The sequence below is a fragment of the Astatotilapia calliptera genome, chromosome 14 (genome assembly GCF_900246225.1).
Source record: "Astatotilapia calliptera chromosome 14, fAstCal1.2, whole genome shotgun sequence".
Classification (NCBI taxonomy): domain Eukaryota; kingdom Metazoa; phylum Chordata; class Actinopteri; order Cichliformes; family Cichlidae; genus Astatotilapia; species Astatotilapia calliptera.
The window spans coordinates 23,717,927-23,736,562 of NC_039315.1; the positions used below are offsets into that span (position 1 = coordinate 23,717,927).

The following is an 18,636-nucleotide window of genomic DNA, read 5'->3' on the forward strand; positions in this document are numbered from 1 at the left end:
ACGTGTCCATACCACCTCAGGCAGGACTGGAGCATCTTTTCCTTAATTGGGGCTACACCTAGTCGTTTCCGTATGTCTTTGTTTGTAACACGGTCCCGTCTTGTAATTTCCAGGCTCCATCGGAGCATGCGCATCTCCATGGTGTTTAGGGCCTGTTCATGTGTGGTCAATGCAGGCCAACATGCAGAACCATACAGGGCTACTGGGCGGACCACCGCTTTGTAGATTTTTCCCTTGAGTCGATCTGGCATTCTTCTGTCGCAAAGGACACCAGTGACCTGTCGCCATTTTAACCAGGCTGCATTTATTCGTGCTCGGACATCGGAGGTTATATTTCCATCGTAGCTGATGACTGAGCCCAAGTAGCGGAACTCTTCTGTCTTCTTCAACTCTTCGTGGTCAATTATGATGGTGCCATCAGTTTGGGGGCCTCCTTCCAGGTATTCGGTCTTTTTCGTATTAAGCCGCATGCCATATTCATCGAGCCGGGTCTTCCAGAGTTGCGTCGTCGTTTGGGTCTCTTCTCTGTCTTTGCTGGCAAGGAAAATATCATCGGCAAAGAGGAGAGACCATGGATGAGGTAACTGGAGGTTGGCCGTGATGGTATCCATACATAGAATGAAGAGGAGGGGTGACAGAGCTGACCCTTGGTGGACCCCAGCACAGGTCCACAAATTTTCAGTTATCTGTCTTTATTTGCAAATGAATGTCCATAGATATGAATGACATGGATTATTGATAAACCTTAAACCACAGACTGACATTAAAGAGGTATGCAAGGTTTGGCAGATTTTCACGTTCATCTTTAGAAGCTCTGGGTGTAATTCACACACACTCTGAAGTGGCAGCAAGCATATGATTTCCTGACTGCAAAATCATACCAGTCATAATTACTTTCTGGAATTTGATTATCATTCATTTGTGCGTATGTGTAGTTTTGTAGTTTTGCGTGCGTATGTACTTGTACTCAAGAGGGAAAGCAAAACCTCCTCTGACATGAAGAAGTAAACAGTGCATTAAGGATGTCGTCAGCAAAAACATACTGCTAAAGTTATTTATTGAAATACAGATAATTTAAAACTATTTGTCAAGGAAATCAAATTAGTGAGCAAACTTTAATAATCTGATGTTAACGTTATTAATTATAGCAGTGATCAGTCATTCATCTTCCCATTGTTGCCATGGAAACTAAGCCAAATTGTCTCTACCCCACACTTGTTCTGTATGTTCATTACCTCATATCTTGTACAAACAAATGCAGGGGAGTCTTTTCATGAATCAGCTGTTTTTTGTTTTCTTTTTTTTTTGAGGGGGCGGGAGGAAAAAATAACATTCTTCTGGATCTGTCAAATAGTGAGTGAAAGATATCATTCTAGAGCATACTGTATACTGCATGAAAAAAGGGGAGCCCAGAAAACTCAAAAATAGCTGATGATGATGGTTCAGTTCCTGGCTGCTGTTCCAGTCTTCATGTCAAAGTATCTTCAAGCAAGATACTGAACATCAAGTTGCTCCCCAGTGCATCCATCAGAGTTTGAATGTGTGTGTGAATGCTTGATGGAGAGCATGTATGGAAATAATGTGCTTGTATCAATGTGTGTGACAGGTGAATGAGACAAGTTGTACAAAGCACTCTGAGAGCTCAAGTAGAGTAGAAAAGCACTTATAATTAACCACTGTATAATGAAAGCTCTATCACTTTACGTGGGCAAAACTAGGTTATTCATGTTGCTATAGTTGCGTTTAAGGAATGCTATTTAAACATAGGTGTGTTATATTATACTGTTGAATGAAATTTTGAGTATATTTCAACTCCTACTAAATTTCCTATTTTGAAATTTGATTAAAATATATGTAATTGTCACTTAAAGTGTCACTTAAAAGCCTAAAGTTTTAAAGATTGAACTTGTCAGTTCACAGCGGCTGTTAGCTTGCTGAAATGATTGCAACATCACGTCACAGTTCATCTTCTCTTAACTAGATGCATACCTGGAGCTGTTATTGAGTAAAATGAATGTTATGATCTTTACAGATTATTCATAAGATGATGCGATCATCGTATCATGCAATTCATGATGCAACCATGAACCAATGCTCAGGCCTGTCATTAAAACCTTTTGTTTTTTTGTTTGAACTGTGCCCCAACAATTGAAGTGTTATCTGTGGCTTTGGCAGTCTGCTTTTGTAGTAGTCTTCTGTGTAACTCAGAAATCGTTGCTATACAGCTTTGAAAAAACCTATTAGTTCAACTATAAGATGATGTTTTTATTTCTGAATAAATCTGAAAATGTTTACTGAGATCAACAATTGCTAGTTGTTTTACAGTGTACTTACTATACCATGATCGTAAGGTCTGCAGACTTAATACCACTGTGCCAGAGTTTTTCTTACTTTCTCCTGCTCAGGGTTTTTCTTTTGCATTCTTTCTTTTCACACATAAACAAACAGAATTATCCAGTGCCGCATGGTGGTCCAGTATCATTATACACATTAATTTACTACATCTAATGTATATATAAAATCACACTGCTCACCACACTAGAAATTTAGTTAAACTAGCTGACATCCAAGGCAACAAAAATGATAAAACATTAATCAGGTAAGCGGGTATAGCAAGAGGAGAAGAGATGAAGAGATAAAGTTGAAAGGAAGTGACAAATTTCTACCCAGCAAAGCAGTGAGTTGTGACATTAAAGGGTATGTCAAAGTCATCAGGTCATCTTGAATAGACTCATTAGCACATACATGGACAGAAGACAAAATAACAGTGTTAAAGTTTTGAAGCCATACCTTGTGATACATCAGTGAGGCAGGTGCTACAGCTCCCTCGACCATCCTTTTCCTCTAAAATGGGAATAAAATCATGATCGGTATCACTATATGTAGCAACAGTCTGTGACACTTTGCATTCATAATTCATAATTGTGAGAAGGGAGTAGTGCACTCTACATCATATGGATAATACTATGGATAGTATGGATAATGTGTATAATTTGGGGAGATTTTGAAAGTGTCGTGTAATGCATCTATTACAAAACACAGACGGCTAATCAGATAAAATTGTAAATTTGTAAATTAATTCAGGAATTATTTTTAGACTAAAATGGACTTATTTGTCCAGTATTTGTATGCAAAAGGCACCGCAGCCACTCAGTACAGGTGTATTAATGGATAACTAAGGCAGAATTTTATGTATGAATGAATGGCGGTCAGAGTGTGCGACATGAATTAATCTCAGTGATTGCACAGTACAACAGCACCGACAGTGATTTCCTACCGAGCTCTGCCTGAATGTAGCAGCACACTTTCACAGTGTAATTGGAGTCTTATCAAACTGTAGCTATTTTAGGCCTCAACCTAACAAACACAGTAGTGCACCTTTCTATCATGGATTCAGTCACTTAGACACAAACAGTGTGTCTAAGTGAGTGACTGCAATGCACAGTGGACTAAATGTAATGCCCTCTTTTAACCCGTTAATGCCTATTGTATCATATTTGATACAAACTGTTTTTGTGAGTTTATTAAACTTCAACATCATCAGTGTGATTGATTTTTTTCCAGTGAAAATGCCAGATGTAGCAGATATGATACAAATTAAAATTCATATATGCAAATTAATATCTAGTTTGTTTGTTTTTGCAGATATGATACAAATTAAAATTCATATATGCAAATTAATATCTAGTTTGTTTGTTTTTGCAGATATGATACAAATTAAAATTCATATATGCAAATTAATATCTAGTTTGTTTGTTTTTATTGTCGGACGCTTCAATAAACATTCAATTTTTTTCCAGTTTAGTGTAAATTTGCTGCAGTTAAGAAAGAAAGTAAGTGTACTTTATTGATCCCTGTGGGGAAATTCCTCTCTGCATTTAACCCATTCACTCAGTGAAGCAGTGGGCAGCCATTGGGCACCCGGGGAGCAGTGTGTAGAGACGGTACCTTGCTCAGGGGTACCTCAGGGTGGCTGTTCAGGGGAACCGAACCCCCGACCTTGCGATCAGGGGCCACCACTCTACCTACTGAGCTATCCCTGCCCTAATAAATCACCCTTAAGTCAAGTATTTGATTTACTTTGCTGTCTTAATTTCATTAGGTGATTTTCACCTGTGAGACTAATTTCCTATATGTACCATACTTCTCTGGCTCGAGGCATTAGACTGAACTTCATGCAAGTAGATGTTGCATACATAACATCACACATGGCTGATTTTACTCCCCTTATTTTTCTAGGCAAGATGGGATTAAAAGATCTGTGTTTTTCCATGGAAAGAAATTGCAGAGAAATTATTAAATTAAAAAACAAAAAGGTAGAATCTACAGAAATTTGAATAAGTCTTTGGGAAATACAAAAATATTAGTGCAAATATATTATAAATCTGTACACAGTATCACCGTGATAGAAAGGCCATTTGCAGCCCACTTAGCAAACTGACAGATCTGAGTGTTTCCAGTCAGCTTTCCCAGAAGCTTTTTGCCCTTTTGACAGTGAATGGTGTCGACTGTAATCAGATAGTTACAGTAGATTTGTCTCTGTCTCATCTGTTGGACTGCCTGTCTTTTTCTCTCTCTCTTTCTTCCTCTGTCACTCTCTAATCAATAGAAACATTGTTTCGGCTGTCCACAGAATCCAAGAAGCAAATTGTTTCTGCCAGACAGAAACAAATAGTCTTTTGCATGCACGAGGCCACAGAAAAAAGTCACACTCTTTCTGTGGAATGTGTGGAAACGCACAAATGCATACAGTAAACACACACCGTTTGAGCAGACGCTGGCAGACGGACTGCCCACATTGTTTGTCCGTAACCTTTAATCTTTTGTTCCCAAGGAGGCAGAGAAGGTCAGACCTCATGATACGAGACATAACGAGTTGACTGTAATCTTCTTCTATTGTGCTTCTGTTTCACGTGAAAATGAACAGGTAAAGCGAACATGGACTTTGGATGTTGCTCGATGTTCTGCCTCTGAATGCTTTTTGAGCAACAGGATACCTGTTGGATTACTTTATAGGATGAATGGCCTGTGATGACACAACAAAGGTTAGAACTTTTAGGTAGGATATAAATACTACTTAATAAAACATGTTAATTGTTTTAAAGTTATGTGACAACCAAAAACTGGTCGTTTGTGCCAGTGATGATCTGTGTGTGTCATATTAAAGATGATGGAGCCACATTTGCATTATTTTTTCAGCATTGTTGTGTCTCATAAGCCAATTAAAACCTCTAAATTAATAAAAGACTAAAACTTTGCTGGGCTACAGCTGTTTTCAGTAGTTTTACATGTGCACATTGCAGATGAAACAATTTGTCCTGACTGAATAACAGAAATAATAACCTGCTTCGGTTATTTAGAGGATCTCCTGAATATTCTCCATATGCATGAACGTTACAGCCCAAAATAACGTTACATAGAAGCATGCAGATGTAGACGGAGAAACGTAGATTGCCACTAAGAGGTTAAAAGGAGGGAGGTCATTAATGGTGTTTGGCCAGACACTGATAGGTCACCGCTCAGTGGTGTGCTCTCTGCGGCTCTCATCCGTGAAGTAACGGATCTCCGCCTCCGAGATGCATTGATTTGAGTTTGTTGTTCGGCTGTGCCAGCAAAGCAGGAGACGTCACCGGATTTGTTTTACCTGTAAGCATGGAGGATCGTCTGTGAAGTTATCCTCTCAGCCTGGCTGCGTGTGTGTCTGACAGCCGAGTGCACGGATAAGTTTGTGGAAGTCGGCGACGGAGAATCACAAAAGGTAAAGTCAGACCTTGATGAAACATGTCACACTTTCTGTTGTCGGTGGATTGTCGAGGTTGGCTGTATCGTTACCTGCTTCGAGGATCATTGAGAGGTCTAACAAGCGGAATAAGAAACAACGCGCGTCAATAATTTACAACTTCTGTCGAGTTTTTATTGAATAAACCGAGTAAACAGATCGCTGATTACCCCGCAGGGACGACGCGCCGTAATTCGGAATGAATGCAGACTATATTTCCCACATGGCTGTGAGAAGACAACGAGTCTAATCATGATCATCACAATAATACACTTGCTGTTCCTGTCCAGTTTGCCACTCGCTCTCGGAGACAGAGGCTGTTTGTGAGAAAGTTATAAAACTGGATGTTGTCGCATCCAACGAATCCAGTGAAGAGAAATAGGCCACCCAGTACTTTTTAACTGTAATAATATTAGTTATAGCCACAGAGCAGGGATGCGGGTTCGATCCCCGGCTCGCATCATCTCAGACTCCATCTTGCCATCCAAATTGTTAACTTTTTGTTGCCAGATGTATAGAAGTAAAATATGACCATTCTTACGTTTTTAGCCATTTTTATCGTGTTTCATAAAGAGATTGCCTTGTTATTAAGTTCGCCTCACACTTCAATTATAAACCTCAACTCTCACCTTGGTCTTACTGTGTACTTACAGCAATGTCTTTACGCGTGCATTAAACCCACAAATCACTTAACTGACCTTATTTATATGTGTATAGGAAACAAGAAGCTATAACAAAGCTTTGTACACTCTCCCTTCATTTCCATTTTTCAGTTCTCACTGATTTGCTCATCAGTAAGGACAGACTACCCTATTTGTTCTTTCACCTTTTTCACTGACCACATAATCTTTTCTAGAGCTGTCCAAAGTTGGATTTTGTAAGGTTCAGTAAAGACCGGGTGTCTTCCTAGTTCACCTTTTTGTGTCCTTGCGATCTTTTTTTTTCTTTCTTTTTTTTTAAACTAAAGCATTTTAGCCAGTAGCTGGAAATGTAGTTTGTGTGCTTATTTTGGTTACAATCATTTGCCACGGAGTGCTATGGTGTTAGTCATTTATTTTATATAAAGTAAGTTGGTCCGAGTGAAGTAATTAATACTGTTTCTTCATTCTTTTGGTGATCTGCGGCTACCCTTTGAGAGGGATCATGTGAAGTCCAGTGTTCACGTAGAAGTTGCATATAACATTAATATTACAACAGTGAGTGGTTGGTGCTACACTGAGGTCTTTGAGAGGAAAACAATTCTTATGTGAGCATTGAATATCATGTGGTGGTGACTTAAAGGATATAGATCCTTATTTGGTATGTTTTATAATGTGACCATGATTGTCCAGCTGTTTGAGAGGACATGTCTGCTGTGCCGCATGTGCACATCACCACAGCATGTGTTTAAAAAAAGTCTTCAGGGGGCCTAAAGCTCAGTGTGCACAGCAGAATATTTTTCACTCAGAGTGTGTGTGTGTGTGTGTGTGTGTGTGTGTGTGTGTGTGTGTGTGTGTGTGTGTGTGTGTGTGTGTTGGATAAAATCTGTAAAACTAAGTCTCCCAAAGGAACAGTTCAGACTGATTTCTTAAACAAACTCTAACAAAAACGATTGTTTCTGGTCACTTTAAACCTTCAGCTCCTAGCTGTGGGAGTCAGGTATCAAAGTGTAGCACAAAAATTGGTATCCTTCCAAAAACCTACTTATTTGTAGTACACTGCATATATAGCACTTGTGAAGTAAAACCGCTAAAACATTTAGTTTTTTTTAGAAACTGTTACAATTTTCTCAAAATTACCTCAGACAGACTGTAATGGATTTTGTTCCTTTGTCATTCAAAACGTGAATTTTGGTCAGCTTTGGGAGAGTCATGTTGCTATCCACAGCTGTCCTTTCTTATGTTTAGCGCACAGCAGGAAATAATCTGCGTAAGATGGGTTTATGATACTACTGTGTGGTTTAGGCAAGGAAGCAGCAGAAATAAAGACTGCAGGAAGAGCGACATGACAGACTTTGTTTTAGGGAACTTACTGAACTAAGTTAGTTATCATTTGGCTGTAAATTGTTGCTGTAATACTGCTAAATGCCTGCAAGTGATATGCTTAGTAGCTGTCTCTACCTTGAATCACTGGTGTTCTCTGAGGGCAAGCAAGTCAAGCAAATAGACATCAGTTAAAACATACCAAAGTGAAAGTGATCTCTCTTCTTAGATCTCAAACAGCCTTCGTCTAATTCATTGTTTGGTTCCATCTTGTATATTACTTCCATCTTGTGGCCTCGCTTGGCTATCGCTGGAAACTAGCTTGATATGAATCCATTGGAATCTATGGTTTCTTTCGTTTTCGTAGATGAATGTGTTTTCACCTTCTTTGAACATCTTGTTGTTTTTGATCGTCTGGATAAACCTCAGGTCTTTGATGGGACTGTCTCTACCTCTGCTTTCACTGCACCTTGTGTGTGTGTGTGTGTGTGTGTACTCCAAGGGGCTTTTTTGTAATTCCAAAACTGCCTAATGGAGAGTCAGAGGTATTTAACCCTAGTGGGGTTGTCCTCTTGGTGGTGATCTGTGGGTCATTAACCCACTGTTCAGCATCTGTTGTCCCATGAGCCAAGGTGTGAAACAAGATGTGGGTTATTCCCGAACGAAGATGTGAATCCTTTGTGACACATCGTCCCATTGTGCCAGCATGTGAACCATTGAGGTTGCATGAGTAAGGTGTCAGCTCAATGGTTGCATTGAGGTGGCTGATTGAGGTTATCAACTGAGTGTAATCTTGAGAACCCTTAACACATTACTGAGACTGAAGAAGTCACTTGAATGAGTGATGAAAAGTTTCTCCCACTAAGGCTACGTCCACACTAGCCCGGATAAATTTGAAAACGGAGTTTTCGTCTGCAAACGCTCCACGTCCACACTATCGTTTTCAGTCATTTACACAGAGTTGTGCGCCCACATTGAAACGTCTGAAAATGCTTATGTTCCAGTACTGCGCATGCGTGAAACGCAAGACGATTTGACCTGCCTCATTTCTGTCTGCTGCTTATTTACTTTCTGGCTCTTTGCAACATTGCGGCAAAATGTTGCGGAAAAACAGAGTGTTTTTAAAGGGATTAACAATGAGGTGGAGTTGTTGCTGCGAGTAACACAAAAGCACAAAGTTGCAAAAGCGAGTGAGTTAAAGAATTTGAAGAAAAGCTATCTGGAGCATGTACAGACTGATATCAAATCTTTAATAGGGCTGTTGCTGTATAATGCCCTCCGCTATCTTACTGCAGTAAGATAGCGGAGGGCACGTGACTGCATCACATGACTAAAATGTGTCATCGTTTTCGAAAAGGCTCCAGGTTCGCTGTCCACACTTCGATGCAAAAATGGTGTTTTCAAATGTAACCACTTTGGAGAGCGTTTTCAAAACGCTACGTTTTCCTTGCCCGAAAACGCTGTCTCAGTGTGGACGGAAGGCCAAAACGGAGAGAAAAAGATGCGTTTTCAAATGAAAACGTATTAAAGTGGACATGGCCTGAAAATTCTACATCCAGATGAACATAATCAACTTTTCGGGCCTTAACACATTGTAAAGGAAAGCCTGGCTTATGGACAGGCAAGGTTGATTTCTGGTTTAATGAAGCAGGCACAATTGATTGAATGTACTAAACTCAACCAGACACATCATTTCATTTTTTGAACCACCTGTAGATGAGCTAGTTTTGGCTGCTCTCTAAATCACAAGAGGTCACCATTGCAGGTATCTCTACATGTTTGGTTTGGTAGGCAAACATAAACCGCTGCACCTATGGAGACACTTTCAATAGCCTTTTTTAAAAATGTGTTGTCCTGTTTTTCTCAGTGCATTAAAAGCTGTTTTGAGAGATGTGGTCAGCCACAACAGCCACACTACAAACATGTCATTTTATAGAGTATGATGCATTACTGTATGGTCAACAGAATATAAGGCATTTAAACTGAACCTCACCTTAAACATTCACAGCAGTAATGTTAATTCATATAACACTGATGGGGAGCATTTTTCTGCAGAAATAATTTCTACCTGATGGAGGCAATGAACTTTGTTTTTCACTGTGGTTTGTCAGAGTTCGTAAATTAAACTCCACAGCACTTTTCAGTTCTGTCAGTGACGTTAAGCACTTAATTTTTCTTTATAAACCTTTACAAATGTGCTTCAGACCTTTGAATCATCTTAAATCTTGTCTGTGAAGCTTCTCAGTCATCCAGGTCATCGTAGTCAAAGGAGCTTGCAAAGAAAAGCGTCTGGACTTCTTTAAGTTGCTTGAAGACGTTTCACCTCTCATCCGAGAAACTTCTTCAGTTCTATGGTCAAATGGTGGAGAGTCCCAGATATAAACCTAGTGGGAGTGACCCCCCACAGAGTCATCCCCTATGTAGCCGGTGTATCAGAGAAACTCAGGAGAGTTTTCTCCAAGCATGACATCCCAGTGTATTTCAGACCCAGCAACACGCTCAGACAGAAACTGGTTCACCCGAAAGACAAAACGCCAAAACACAGACTTAACAATGTGGTGTATGCTGTACAGTGCAGCGAGGAATGCTCAGACCTCTACATTGGAGAGACCAAACAGCCACTTCACAAGCGCATGGCACAACACAGAAGAGCCACCTCCACAGGACAAGACTCAGCAGTCCATCTGCATCTTAAGGATAAAGGACACTCTTTCGAGGATGCCAATGTTCACATTTTGGACAGAGAGGACAGATGGTTTGAAAGAGGAGTGAAAGAAGCCATCTATGTCCACTGTGAGCGACCATCTTTGAACAGAGGCGGGGGTTTACGACACCAACTCTCTGCCATCTATAATCCAGTTTTGAGATCCCTTCCCAGACGCCTTAACGCCCACTCACATCCTGGACCATCTGACCTCAGGAATTCGCATGATAAGGTGGGGCCAGGTTTCACAATGAACACACCCGAAACTCTGGCTGATTGGGACCCACGCCCAGTTTCCCACCTTGGCTCAGGCGATTAGAGGATCATCAGGGGGTCCTTTTGTCCCTCGGTGGGGGGTCACTCCCACTAGGTTTATATCTGGGACTCTCCACCATTTGACCATAGAACTGAAGAAGTTTCTCGGATGAGAGGTGAAACGTCTTCAAGCAACTTAAAGAAGTCCAGACGCTTTTCTTTGCAAGCTCCTTTGACCATCTTAAATCTTAATAAACAGCCACAATCTAGTGCAGTTGGACTCTATTCTGTTTACTTAAATTTGTAGATAGATGCAGAAGTATGATTGGTTTGCTTTAATAATTATACTATATAATTTATGTTGATAATTATAGTAACTCTAATGATTTTCAGAAGAACCTGGCTGCATAGGTTGCAATGGAAGGTGGAAGAGGTGCATACTAATCACTGAGCCACCATTCTGAGGTTGGATATAGAAATATGAGGAAAAGGGTAATATATATAAAATGTATGGAGGTTTGCGGAATCAAGGGAGTAAAGTAGAGGTAAAGTGGTTTTGGAGAGTGGGGTCAGGGTGGAGGTAATTGGAGCAAAGGGAAGATAAAGGAAAGAGGAAAGACACAGGTATAAGGAAGGGAGGCTGGAGAGGTAATTTGAAGGAGATGGAGAACGGGTGTAGAGAGGTGGTTCAGCATGAGCGTCCATTTTCATGTCTCCTTCCCTTTTTGCTTTACTTCCTTTGGCATCTTCTTTTTTCCAACAGCACTTTTTAAAAGTTTTGTTCCTCTACAGCCTTCTTCTAAAATGTATTTCAGTCTTCTGCATCTGTTCTCTGGCTCTCCCTCAGAGGACTGTTTTGGCAGCCAGGGCTTGTCTGTCACAAGATTTTGCTGAGCCTTGCAGAAAGACTTTCTTTCTCCTCGTCGAGCTTTACAATTTCACTGCCCCTCTGCTTCAGCTGATCCTTTGGTGGATACCCGAACCCTTTCTGCTTCCAGCAGTGTGATCAGCTTGTAGCGCTCCTGCTGGTACAAGTTTGAAATCTTGCTCAGTTTGTGCATTTTTAGTCTGTGTTCATACAGGTTGCAGTACATCGTCGACTTTTCAATAGAGCTGGGCGATAGAACGATAACGATATGTATCGCGATATAACTTTTTCTCGATAGAGAAATTAAACTATCGCGATAGACCTCGCCGCTCTTGTCCTCTTAAAAAAAAAAAAAAAAAAAAAAAAGAACAGCCAATCCAAATTAAGTAGCGCAGAGCCGAACCAATCACAGCCGCAGCGTCACGTCACGTGACTTGTTACGTACAGCACAAGTGCCAAGCCGCACGTGTGTTTGTTTGGGAAGCAGCCAGCCACCGTACCGCCCGGGTAATGGAGGAAATGAGTGTGCCGACTAGAAAAATCAACCGAGCGTGACCGAAGAGAAAACAGATGATGGTTCCAATGCCGGAGAGATTGTCGAACAGAAGAGCCATAGAAGTTCCGTAGTGTGAAGGTATTTCGGCTATTTCAAGTCTGACAAAAAACAGAGTCGCGTGCACTGTAAATTGTGCCAAAAGCAAGTCTGGAAATACAATAAACTGGTGCATGCGCTACGTCCACACGTACCCGGGTATTTTTGAAAACGCAGATTTTTCTATGCGTTTGCACCTTTCGTCCACACGTAAACGGCGTTTTTGGTCACTGAAAACGAAGATTTTTGAAAACTCTGTTTTTGCATTTACGTGTGGACTAGAAAAACGGAGAAAACACAGCATCAAAGGTGTGTGCATTCTTTGACGTCACACTGTGCGCCACGTTATTGTTTCGGTGAAATGAATTTCTACAATACTGTTACTGTTAATTCTACTCTCTGCAGTGTTTAAATGCTTACATATACACACAGTTACTGTCCCTCCACACATACGACTCTGTTCTGCTTCTATGCCCCAGCTTTGTTTACTTTTTCCCACCGAGGCTTCTAGACTTCTGATTGGCCAACATTTCTGCACGGTTAGGAATCTAGCGCCACCTGCTGCTTTGGCATGTTCACAGCAGCGTTTTCCTTCATTTCTGCCTTTATGTGTGGACGGGATTTTTTTTTAAAACGAAAACGGAAAATCTCCGTTTTCAAAAATACCCGTGTACGTGTGGACGTAGCCTCAGTCTCTGACTGGAAGCGCTAATTCGTCATTCGGCTTTTGTCAGACTAAAGTAACTGTTAAAACTGTTTGAAAAGCTCAGCTATACAACAAGGAGAGATTGAGAATTTCCTTTTAGTTCTCAGTTTATTTGATATTGACAAAAGTTAGTCAATTTTGTCTGTTCTTCTGTAAAACAAACTAAGATTTATTTTTAGAATTAATATTTTGTTTCTAAGTGGAATTGACAATTTAGTCTGTTTCATTTGTTCTATTTTGAAACTTAAACACTTTAGCAGCTGCCTTTTGTGTAGTTTGCAATATTTGCCTTTATTTATCTGAAAAAGTCTCATGTTCCTCAAGTACATCTACCCTGTTGAACTTATTATGGGAAATAAATATTTAAATAAAAACAAGCTGCTGATTATTTCACATTTTACTTGTGAGCAACGGCACATTTAAATCTTACAAATGTAGTTATTTGGCTTATATCGTGATATATATCGTTATCGCCTGAAATGAAAAAAACATATCGTGATATGAAAAAATCTTATATCGCCCAGCTCTACTTTTCAGCTACCAGCTCTCTGATGCACGGTGTTGCTCTGTGCTCGCTTTGTTTTAATTGGTCATTTTCAACTCAGGACTGGATCCTAGTCTTGCTACTTCATTGTATACTAAATGAGTATTACACCTAAAGCAGATCATCGTGGTGTTCTTATTTTTTCCTTTGCATTCTAAAATTTTATTAATGATTTGATTTACACTTAAAACCTTTTAATGTTGGTCAAGTTTAGAATTGTTATTTGTTTCCTAACTGATCAAATGGTTTCAGTGACTTGCTTGGGATGAAAATTAATCCTAAAAAATATGCCAAAATATGTGTGTGTTGGAGAACACCTGAGCTATTAATATAAGATAAGATAAGATAAGATAACCTTTATTAGTCCCACACGTGGGAAATTTGTTTTGTCACAGCAGGAAGTGGAATATCCAGGAATATCCAGGGCCTTAAAAATTCCTTCAAATGAATTAGCGTCATTAGGTGACACATTCACATATAATCAGGTTACTTTCCTAAACAACAGATGCACAAAAAGAGCGAATGTGTACAGAAATAAAGGTTTGATTATTAACATGTCACTAGATTATGCAAACTAAGTGTCATTTAGTGTGATGCTGAACAAAGGGACAACCTCCAGACTCCTCTTTCATGTCTTCTGTTGGAGTTTTCTGTAGGTATCCGATCAGCCTTTGTCACAAACACATGATACATATAAGCATGATCAGATTCTAATCATTCTTTTCTTTGTTTTGCAAATATATTTCAGGCACATTCTTGTTTTTTAAACCTGGCTTAACAGCCCTGAACAGTTCTATACCCAGCTTGTTCTTAGTGAGGCCAATTTGAATGCATCTCAACGTCTCATGTCTACTGGTTTCCGACAGCCCTAGTTCTCTTCACTGTCTGTGGTTGTCAGGCCTGGGAAAATGCCTCTTACTCCACAGGAAATGACTCTCAGTCACAGTTTTCTTTACCTCATTGAGTTTTTTTCTGCATTCCTGCCATTTAAGTAGCTTCCACGGAGTATATTATATATAGTCCTATGGATGTGCATAAAGAAAGTTTGGCCTGCATTTTTTTATTTCATGTTGTTTTAATGGTTAGGGCGTTTTAAGTGTGCATTGTGTTAGGTGTTGAACTGACTGAGCTAGAGGTTATGGGGGGTTTCCGTTGTGGAAAATATCTAAGTTTCTTGCACTTTCCTTTTCCTGTTGCACACTGCATGTGGTTTTGGCATGACCTTCTGTGGTACTGACATAACGTATTTCTTCTTGTGAACAACAAAATGCCCCCCCAAAAAATTGTAGTGTTCTTACTTTGTTTGAAAGCTCGTGATTATAAGGTGATGTATCTGACCAGAAGAAGTAAATGATAGCATTTACCTGTGTTTGAGATAACTAGGAAATTTCTTACTCAGAAACCATCAACCAAATATAATAACATTTTAAACAGTCTGACTCCACCAAGGTATAGAATCTCTGGGGTATAGAGAATCATGTTATTCTATTGGTACCGACTACTAAATATTTGCTATCATCACATTCCTGGTTGATGCTTAAAGACATGGAGAATGGCCAAACTGGATTAAGCTGATAGGGAGGCAACCAAATAACGTAAAACCAAGGTATGCAAGAGCCTCTCTGAATGCACAACAGGCGACCGTGGCTCAGGGGGTTGGGAATCGCATCTGTAACCGGAAGGTCGCTGGTTCGATCCCTGGGCTCTCTGTCCTGGTCGTTGTGTCCGTGGGCAAGACACTTTACCCTACTTGCCTACTGGTGTTGGCCAGAGGGGCCGATGGCGCGATATGGCAGCCTCGCCTCTGTCAGTCTGCCCCAGGGCAGCTGTGGCTACAACTGTAGCTTGCCTCCATCAGTGTGTGAATGTGAGAGTGAATGAATAGTGGCATTGTAAAGCGCTTTGGGTGCCTTGAAAAGCGCTATATAAATCCAATCCAGTATTATTATTATTATTATTATTATTATTATTACAACATGTCAATTTTTGAAACGGACGACTATACCAGCAGAGGGTCACGCTAGGTACCACTCCTAAGAACAGAAAAGAGAGGCTACATGGGTTGCATGGGCTCACCAAAATTGGACTATAGAACATGGCTATTCAATTACAATCCATTTAGAGAACATGTCCTCACGTAAAAGCCTGAAATATCATTAGGTGACATATCATAAAGCCTAATAGTTGTATCAGTGGCTGCATGTAGTTAAAGAAAGAACGTTCTGTTCAATAGTTTTCCAACAATGCATATTATATATTTTTTACTATAAGATGCAGGGTTCACCAGAAAATTATATGGTACAAGGTTTTAACATAATGAGCGCTGTGAAATTTTTAGCTTCATATATCAAATACTTTTCGATATATTCTTTTGAAAAAAAGAACCATCATCCCACTTTGGCACCATGTTTTTTTTTTAATCTGAAATTGAAATCTGAAGCAATGTTTTAACATGAATATCTAAAACTATCCATCCATCCATTCGCTTCCGCTTATCCTTTTCAGGGTCGCGGGGGGCGCTGTTGCCTATCCCAGCTGTCATAGGGCGAGAGGCAGGGTACACCCTGGACAGGTCGCCAGTCTGTCGCAGGGCTTACACACAGGGACAGACAACCATTTGCTCTCACATTCACACCTATGGGCAATTTGGATTAATCAGTTAACCTATTCCCACAAACTAGATGTCTTTGGACGGTGGGAGGAAGCCGGAGTAAAACCACGCAAACACGGAGAGAAAATGCAAACTCCACACAGAAAGACCCCGCCCTGATGGTGGAATTGAACTCAGGACCTTCTTGCTGTGTGGCAACAGTGCTAAACACCGTGCTGCCCATCTCTCTCTAAAAAAATTAAAGATAAAAACCTAAACTTTTCACTGGTCTTTGAAAATGAGTCATAATCTGTCATCTGCGACAGATACAGCGTATTGGTTAGCTAGAATATTTTTCTTAAAAGTCCACCGCTGCTCCAGAATAGCCTCTGGATCTTGAGCTGGACTGTGGCCTGTCTGTTGGTGACCTGGGCAATAGGAGATTTGAAAAATGTCGCTAAAGCTAATGATTCTCAATTCTTTCTGCTGCAACATTCAAATTGTACAGTTAAAAGTAAAGTTTGGCATGACCACATGAAAGTATCCATGTTTTTGAACCATTCCTTCTGTTATGGGCCCCGTACTACAAACTGATTATTGTTTAGATGCCACCTGACCATACCTATCGCTTTATAACCACATCTTCTGATGGCTTCTTCCAGCAGGATGCCATGTAACAAGTCAGCAGATTTCAAACTGGTTTCTTGTACATGACAATGACTTCACTGTACTCAGACGACCTCCACAATCACCAGATCGCAATTTGCAAGGGAAATTTGCATCATGGATGTGAGTCCATCAAATCTGTGCCATCTGTGTGATGCTGTCATGGCAATATGTACCAAAATCTCTAATGAGAGCTTCCGGGTCCTGGTTGAATCGATGCCTTGAAGAATTAAGGCAGTTCTGAAGGGAAAAGGGAGTCAAACCTAATACCAGCTAGGCGAACAGGAAAAAGAGCAGGTCCATTGAGTGTATATTTTATTTTAGTTACAAATCTGAGTCACAGCATATCTAGGTTAGAATAAAATATGTCTGGTTGTTCACCTGAATCTCTCTTAATTTCCTTTAAGTGTAGGTTTGACTCACAATCAGTTCCACAGAACAGCTGTGCTTGTTTCCATAGTCTAACGAGGTTATTTTTAGATGGCACAGTATCTAAATAAGTGATGAAAGCTGGTGTTTTGATCAGTACAGCAAGTCTTCCAAGAGAAGGAGTCAGCCCTTTTCATGAAGTAAAATATGGGACATGGGATTGCTTGCTAGCTCAGATTAAGAAGGATGCACTTTGGGAAGCTGCATGGTAAAGCTTGTACATGTCTCAGGGTGGTCTTTTAACAAGACCTTTAGCTTAGCACTTGTACATGTACCTTTTTTTTTTTTTATTCCTGAAAAAAAAAATGCATTCATTTTTAACGTGTTTCTAAAATAAATCTGGTGAACCGATAAAGAGAGACGGAGCGAGAGAGACCACTGAACATGTCGTTTGCAGTACAATGTGTTCCTTCTTTAAAGTCAGCGTGCTGTACTGGAGCACTTCTGAGATTTGTACGGTAGTTTAGTGCAGCAAAAGGAAAAGGTAAGATGAGGTTAATTTTCTATTACATAAACTGTTTTCTAATCCTATTAGCTCCACTCAAGATGTACTGTAACACTTGCCTGTCACCCAACTAGATCCAGTGTTATAAAGTTCTGCAACACTACTGAGTTTCCCAAAGGCATATAGCTGCTCAAAGATACAGTTTGGTATGAGCAATAGGTTGTTTAGTAGGGAAAAGACATCATGCCTGCAGAAAGACATTGGCAGAGCCAGTGGATAAATATTTTATGTGAAAAATTTTTTTCCCCATTTTTGTTCAGTGTCTTTGACATTTTGTTGTTGTTGCTATGATTCCACCAGTCAAATTTAACTCAGTTTCTTCTTCTTCTTTTTTTTTCAGCGTGTTTTCTTTTTAAATTAATTTTTCTAATGTGTCGAAAGACCATAAATACCTTAAAATGCACCATAATATGTACTTAACATGATGACTAGTAATTTGGTTGGAGGAGCACAACAGTATTCCAAAACTTTTCTGGTAGGTAGTTTAATTTTGAAACTTGAGTTTGTAGATGCACGTATGGAGAAACTTTTAGAGCCTGATTCCCACGCTTGTTATTGAAAAAAATAGAAAAGAAAATCTGTTATTGCCATATGCTCCTACCACCCACACTGAAATATCCACTTTAAAAGTGTAATCCACCATCCATACCATGGTTATTACACGTAGTATTACTTACCAAAACACCATGGATCTCCCAGTCCTGTATGCTGCATATTTTATGCTCTTGTAAAGAATTAATTTGACTAATCAGAACACTTTATGTTGCATGTATTTTCATGAGTGTTTGTTAATTGGCATTAGCATGCCTCTGTAATCTGCCCACAGTCTTTGACATTGTGCTAACAGGGACAGAGTGCTAAGAATAGAGATGCAGAGAACAATAGAGTTGAACTTTGATGGTCAGTAATGACGCGTGAAAGGCAAGCAATCACATGGTTGTCCTGTCTTCTGTAGTCATTACAGTGATGGAAAACTGCGATCGCCTTCTCAGCTGTAACAGCAAAGCCGCTCTGTGGTAGGCCCATCTGTTGACTCC

The 18,636-nt window shown here is 40.0% G+C and overlaps 1 protein-coding gene across 10 annotated transcripts in view; it reads left to right on the forward strand.

Moving 5' to 3' along the window:
- gramd1bb (GRAM domain containing 1Bb) overlaps positions 1-18,636 on the forward strand; it is a 109,553-nt gene that overhangs the window by 18,426 nt on the left and 72,491 nt on the right. The window contains exon 1 of one of the 10 annotated variants that reach the window (XM_026193675.1): positions 5,706-5,758. The exons of 8 other annotated variants lie outside the window; for them this stretch is intronic. The gene's annotated coding sequence lies outside the window, so the exon portion shown is untranslated. Of the gene's footprint in view, positions 1-5,705; positions 5,759-18,636 lie in introns of those variants that run through there. One more of the 10 variants, XM_026193676.1, reaches the window with a different exon arrangement.